Here is a 7,886-nt window from a genome sequence, read left to right as displayed (position 1 = left end):
GTACCAAAGTACGGGGCCTTTCATTGAATTGGCATTTGCTGGTGGTTGCGTTTTATGACAACTTAACAAACATAATATATATCAAATATGCTATACAATTCACGAATTGTGGCCTCTGTAGCACAGTGGTAGTGCATTTGCCTCTTAACCAAGAAGTCGTGAGTTCGAACCTCACCAGGGGCATTCTAAGTTTTTACCATCTCAAATATAGTTAAAATATCCAACACGGTTTTAAAAATATTTAATTAATTAATATATATTATATTTATATTTTTGTATGGGTCTCTGTTATGAAAAACTATAATTTATATATATGAGACTCTGTTATGAAAAACTATAATTTATATATAAATTTATTTTTTAAAACTGTAATCTAAAAGGTATTATAATGTCACATATTTAATTAATCAGCATATATTATATTCTTGTACGGTTCTCTGGTTATAAAAAAAATATAATGTAATTTTATATTTTTAAACCATAATCATAAAAAATATCATTGCACAAATCACGGGATGTAGCTCAGCTCAGTACCATATTGCTATAATTAAACCATATAATCAGCCCTAGTTATAATAATATTAATGTAAACATCAAAGTGTTTATCATTAAATCTAACCTGAATATTCTCTTACAAGATTATTAAATTAGAATTCAATACCTCGGATGACAATCAACAGTGTGTGAAATCTAATGTCCCCATCACGTATGAAGCCACAAGCATAAGTTAATCATTATTATTATTATATGCTAAATCCATGTGATGTCCTAACTTAATACACGAAACCACCAGGTTTCGTGGTATCAGCCCACTGTTTATTTATATTAGTGACCTTATTACATATGAAAAAACATGAACTAAGCACAGAGCGCATGTTTCAAATTAAACAATGTTCTTTCTCATAATAATAATAATAATCAAAAGTTATTAAAAATATTTACTTTATGATCCAGATCACTAGTTAAGTAAATTATTATGTGTAAATAAAAATATACATTATTTCAAGGTTTTTTTAAAATATAATAATATTATTTTAATTTTTTAAAATCAAACCAAATTTTAATCTAATCAACCAAGTTACAAACCAACAATATTATTTTTGTTTTTTTATTATATTTTTTTATTTTTTTTATAATATTATTTTTGTTTTTTATTATATTTTTATATTTTGTTTTGGCTATTAATTTTATAGTATTTTCAATATATTTTTGCTGATTATCCAAACACATACCAACTTGTGAAGATTTAATTAAATAAATTATAATGTGGTTGTTTTTAACTTAACTTGAATTAAGTTCTAACCTAATCTGGTTATGAATTAACTTATTAAATCTAATCACTTAAATAAAAGACGATGAAGGTGATAAACATGCCTGTAAATAGTATTGGTGTTGAAATAAACAAAATAATACAAGGAAGATTGAGTGGACTATATTAAATTAAATTGCCCAGCCAAATGGGGAATCCACTTCAATCAAAGTGTGTCACATAATTTTTTCAGATTAATGTGGGTGTTCAGGCCAGCTTGTGCGCACCACGACTAATTTCACGAGCCCTGAAGTTAACGACCATGTAAATCTCCAGTGGCCATCATATGAGCAACCAAGGACTCGAACCTGAGATCACAGAGAAAACAAACTCTTTAGTCTTAAGTTTTTACCACTTGACCACCACCTAGATGACATTTTACAATGGTGAATATGATTTATTTATTTATTAACACTATGTAATATTCATGCAGGATTAGTCATGTTAAATCATACAGGTTTTTTTTTTTTTTCCCTGCAACGATAGTTATATATATTAGCTGTACATTATTATTTTTATATGTTTTTTTCACTTTCTAACAAACATTGGTACCCTTTTTATGTATGTTGTGACTTTATAATTAAAAAAATAATCAATTAGCCTTGTTAATCCGAATGCGATATTCCAAAGCCAATATAATTAAGAGAGTATCTATTGGTAACAAAAAAAAAATATTAGGATCTAGAATTTTTTTTAAAAAAAATAGATAAAATGCTTTTCATATCTATGCCTATTTGATAATATAGTGTAATATGTATTTAAAAAATACTTTTAATTTGATATTTTTCACATAAAAATGAATTTAAAAAGCATATTTAACAGAGAATACATACACTACATTGAGCCTTGAGCAACTCATGTAAAATGATTATGATTACAGTATATCAATTATGATTCCATTTTTTCAACAAAATGGATGAAATGTAGTTTTTAATGCAAACGATGTGTCGTTATCTCATTCAAATTCCACCCACTAGAAATCAAGTTCCTGGTTCTTGGATCTAATAAATTATTTTTCAATTTTTATATAAAAGCATCATAATAATTTATTTTGATAATACAGTGTAATATGATTTTTTTCATGTGTGATTTAGCAGTGGACTCTGAGCTTTCTTAATTTATTTTGGTTCTTGTTATTTAATTTTATAACATTCATTTTAAACTCTTTCTTATAGGAGTATTCTTCAATTCAATTTTTAGGATTTTTGAAGACATCATGTGCAGGTAAATATATACAAAAAGAAGTAAATACAAATAGTATTATGGTGCGTTTGTTTTTGTGTTTGTGTTTGCTGTAAGATATAATCTAAAACAGGACAGCAAAATTAACAAATTTATACTTTTATTATTGTATATTTTGCTTTTAGTAGTGTATTTCACCATCAAAATCAAACACAACAAAGAAAATAAATATGAAATCATATATATATATATATATATATATATATATATAGAGAGAGAGAGAGAGAGAGAGAGAGTTGAATGAAGGAAAACAACATTGTTGAAGGAATAGTGTCGTCTATAATGCCCTTTGCATCTTTCCTTCTTAGTCTTATTATTTGTTTAGAATATAATTACGTTTATATTTTAAAATAATTTTTATTTAAAAAAATTATTTTTAATATAACATTAAAATAATTTAAAATAAAAATTAAAACAAAATAATTTTTTAAAAAAACACTTTTTAAGAAAAGAAAACTTACTGTTTTGCTTGTGATAATTAAAGAAAACATGGTGCAACCCCATTGTCCTTACGTAAGCAATTACGTCTGGGTACACGTGGTGCAGGCTGGCTGGCTGGCTGGCTGGCCTTATGTAAGCAATTAGGTATGTGAACATGGGCATAGGCTTCCAAACCTAGCTAGGTTAGGTGCTTTACATGCTTGTTTTTTTCTTAGCAGATTAGAAAAATCTGCCCAAGGGTTCCACCAATTTGCATCAACAACTTGGTCAACCCTTTTACGGTCTTTATATTACAATATTAATTTTACATATATTGATAATTAATCAATCATTTTTTTTTAAATAAGAGTATCAAGTCAAGGATTAGTGCTCGAGAGCTTTATAAATATTGTTTTTTGATATATTTATAATTAAAAAATCTATTAAAATATTTTTTTTAAATTCATCCTTGAAATTTGTGCTAAAGCTAATGAAAAAATTTAAATTTTAATAAAAAAATAAATTACATTGCAATTCCAGACAGGGTTTAAAATATCAGAGCTATTTCTCCATTATAAAAAAACATTATATAAAAATAATTACAATAATTTAGATATGAGCTATATGTTTCTAAATAAAATTCTAATTTGATGCTTTTATGGGTGCATATAATTCGATTTAATTCTCTACATTCAAAGAATCCTTTTATATATTGATAAAATCTATATATAGAAACGTTTTTTCTTCAAATGCAATGAAGTACTTATCTTTAGCAGCAAAAAAAGAAAGGAAAATAGACTTTTAAAATTACTCTTCACATATATGGTATCTTAATAGCTCTTTATATAATTAATAATATCTGCTAAGAAAAAAGAATAAATAGATAAAATAAAAATTAAATAATTAAGATTATACCAAAGTCTATCAAAATAAATTAAATTCTTAATTTGTTGGTATCCCATGTTATTTTTAGTAATTTATTAATACTTTTGACCAACCTTACCAAGAATGAAAACAAAAAAAAAAACATTCAATCATGATTTCTACAAAAAATTATTTTCTACGAAGGCACCTATTTGGGACCCGGTTTATAAATTAATTTTGTTAAAAATTATTTTTTATTTTTAATTATTTTAATATATTAATTTTAAAAATAATTTTAAAAAATTAAAAAAATTATTTTCATATATTTCAATTAAAAAATACTTTTAAAAATAACCACAACTATATTTAGATGATAAGAGATTGAATATATTCCAAAGCCAATATAATTAAGAGAGTATCTATTGGTAACAAAAAAAAAATATTAGGATCTAGAATTTAAAAAAAAAAATAGATAAAATGCTTTTCATATCTATGCCTACTTGATAATATAGTGTAATATGTATTTAAAAAATACTTTTAATTTGATATTTTTCACATAAAAATGAATTTAAAAAGCATATTTAACAGAGAATACATACACTACATTGAGCCTTGAGCAACTCATGTAAAATGATTATGATTACAGTATATCAATTATGATTCCATTTTTTCAACAAAATGGATGAAATGTAGTTTTCTATGCAAACGATGTGTCGTTATCTCATTCAAATTCCACCCACTAGAAATCAAGTTCCTGGTTCTTGGATCTAATAAATTATTTTTCAATTTTTATATAAAAGCATCATAATAATTTATTTTGATAATACAGTGTAATATGATTTTTTTCATGTGTGATTTAGCAGTGGACTCTGAGCTTTCTTAATTTATTTTGGTTCTTGTTATTTAATTTTATAACATTCATTTTAAACTCTTTCTTATAGGAGTATTCTTTAATTCATTTTTTAGGATTTTTAAAGAAGGTAAATATATACAAAAGAAGTAAATACAAATAGTATTACAGTGCATTTGTGTTTGTTTTTATTTTTGTTGCTGTAAAATATAATCTAAAACAGGACAGTAAAATTAATAAATTTATACTTATATTATTGTATATTTTGCTTTTAATAGTGTATTTCACCGTCAAAATCAAACACAACAAAAAAATAAATATGAAATCATATATATATATAGAGAAAGAGAAAGAAAGAGAGAGTTGAATGAAGAAAAACAACATTATTGAAGGAATGGTGTCGTCTGTAATGCTTTTTGTATTTTTTTTTTAGAATGTGTTTGATATTATGGTAAATGTTGTAGTTGTGGTTTGAAAAAAATTATTTTATAAAAAATATTTTTAATTAAGATTAATTTAATATTTATATATGTTTGGTTAAAATTGTAGTTGAAATTGAGGTTGAATAACAAGTAATTTAATATGTTTGGTTAAAAAAATATTTTTCAAATTGAGGTTATAAAATAATTAAAAAATATATATATACATATTAATATTGATGGTTTTTAATTTAAATATTACAAATTTAACTACTGTTATTATATCATGAAATAAATAATATTTATATCAAATATTTTTTATTGTTTTATTAAATTAACTATAATTTCATTATATATAAAATTTATTCCGACTATAGTTTTTTTAGTTTCTTAAAAACGTAACAATATCAAATAAAAAATTATAAAGAATAAAATTAAAATTGTGATTAAATTCTATAAATATTATATCATTAATTGATTTTTTTCTAATTTTTTAAATAAAATATAATTAAAAATTGAAATTGATACAAGAGCCAAATTAAAAATAAAAAAAAAAAAAAGAATTTTTCATGAATAAAGCCTGATTGCAAGATATCATAATTTCAGCGGCCAAATTAAAGAATGACCGCCTCAGCTCAAAATGGCGTCGTTTCAAAGCAAACTGTTCATCTCCTTCATCCCGTTTCAGCGAAAACAGCAGCAGATCGTGGTAACATACTTCTCGCCCCCATGATGCATGCCATTATCGAGGCACGAACGCATGACATTCTCTGGCCTTATAAAAGCTAAAGAAAGGCCACGACAAGCGGGGGCAGGCCAAGTGAAGAGCGAAAACAAAGGTAAAGAAAACAGAAAGGACCCCGGGGATAAACAGAGGACGAATAAAAACAAGAACAAGGGGCAGACACAAAGTGGACACACAGAACAACAAAAAGAGGACCCAAACCAGTAGAGAGAGAGAGAGAGAGAGAGAGAGGACAGACCTGAACAAAAAAAGAAAGCAACAGAATGGAAAGAATTAGAAAAAAAAAAACTAAAGGAAGAATAAGAGGCATTGTTCAAAGTGCACTATTTTCATTTGCTTCATCTCCAGCACGGGTAAACTTCTTCTCTTTCCCAGTCATAACAATTGACACTGTACATATAACTGATATAAGTGAACAGCTTACTGCGTATGGAGGCAAAGAGAAGCAGCATAAAACTGCTATTTGCTGACCTGCGTTCAAAACGCAAAGCATGGTGGGTCCCTCATGGAATAATTCATGTTTACTCGGTTACCAGACATTTGTTTTCTGTGATTTGCTTCAAAAGCAACCACAGAAACAAACAAGCACGTAAACAGTGTTCCCTTGTATTTCTAAAAAAAAATTAAAAAATTATTTTTTATTTTTATTAAAATTTAATATAATTTTACGTTTTGAATCGATTTAATATATTAATATTAAAAATAATTTTTAAAAAATAAAAAAATATTATTAATATACCTTTCAACATAAAAAATTATTTGGAAAATAATTATTATCACACTGTTAAATATACTGTTTAGAATATAATTATATTTATATTTTAAAATTATTTTTATTTAAAAAAATATTTTTAATATAATATTAAAATAATTTAAAAATATTAATGTAAAATAAAAAATTAAAACAAAATAATTTTTTTAAAAAACACTTTTTAATAAAAGAAAACTTACTGTTTTGCTTGTGATAATTAAAGAAAACATGGTGCAACCCCGTTTTCCTTACGTAAGCAATTACGTCTGGGTACACGTGGTGCGCGCTGGCTGGCTGGCCTTATGTAAGCAATTAGGTATGTGAACATGGGCATAGGCTTCCAAACCTAGCTAGGTTAGGTGCTTTACATGCTTGTTTTTTTCTTAGCAGATTAGAAAAATCTGCCCAAGGGTTCCACCAATTTGCATCAACAACTTGGTCAACCCTTTTACGGTCTTTATATTACAATATTAATTTTACATATATTGATAATTAATCAATCATTTTTTTTTAAATAAGAGTATCAAGTCAAGGATTAGTGCTCGAGACTCGAGAGAGTTATAAATATTGTTTTTTAATATATTTATTATTAAAAAATATATTAAAATAATTGTTTTAAATTCATCCTTGAAATTTTTGCTAAAGCTAATGAAAAATTTTAAATTTTAATAAAAAATAAATTGCATGACAATTCCAAACAGTTTTTAAAATATAAGAGCTATTTCTCCATTATAAAAAAATATTATATGAAAATAATTACAATAATTCAGATATGAGCTATATGTTTCCAAATAAAATTCTAATTTGATGCTTATATATTGATAAAATCCATATATAGAAACGTTTTTTCTTCAAATGCAATAAAGTATTTATCTTTAACAAAAAAAAAGAAGGAAAATAGACTTTTAAAATTACTCTTCACATATATGGTATCTTAATAGCTCTTTATATAATTAATAATATATACTAAGCAATAAAAATAAATAGATAAAAATCAAATAAAATAATTAAGATTATATCAAAGTCCATCAAACTAAATTAAATTCTTAATTTGTCGGTATCCCATGTTATTTTTAGTAATTTATTAATACTTTTTACCACCCTTACTAAGAATGAAAACACACAGAAAAAACATTTAATCATGATTTCTAAAAAAAATTATTTTCTACTAAGGCACCTATTTGGGACCCGGTTTATAAAAAATAAAAATTAACTTTGTTAAAAATTATTATTTTATGTTTTTGATTGTTTTAATATATTGATCTTAAAAATAATTTTTAAAATTA

The 7,886-nt window shown here is 24.8% G+C and overlaps 1 non-coding gene across 1 annotated transcript; it reads left to right on the top strand.

Annotated features, from left to right (window-relative positions):
* The first annotated feature begins 111 nt into the window (after positions 1-111).
* Positions 112-183, top strand: TRNAK-CUU (transfer RNA lysine (anticodon CUU)). Its single transcript has one exon. It is a non-coding gene; the product is annotated as a tRNA-Lys (tRNA).
* Positions 184-7,886: the final 7,703 nt, after the last annotated feature.

Source organism: Populus euphratica, unplaced genomic scaffold (assembly GCF_000495115.2).
Source record: "Populus euphratica unplaced genomic scaffold, PopEup_1.0 scaffold54.1, whole genome shotgun sequence".
NCBI lineage: Eukaryota > Viridiplantae > Streptophyta > Magnoliopsida > Malpighiales > Salicaceae > Populus > Populus euphratica.
The sequence above is the reverse complement of the archived record's forward strand: the minus strand, read 5'-3'. Positions and strand labels throughout refer to the sequence as shown.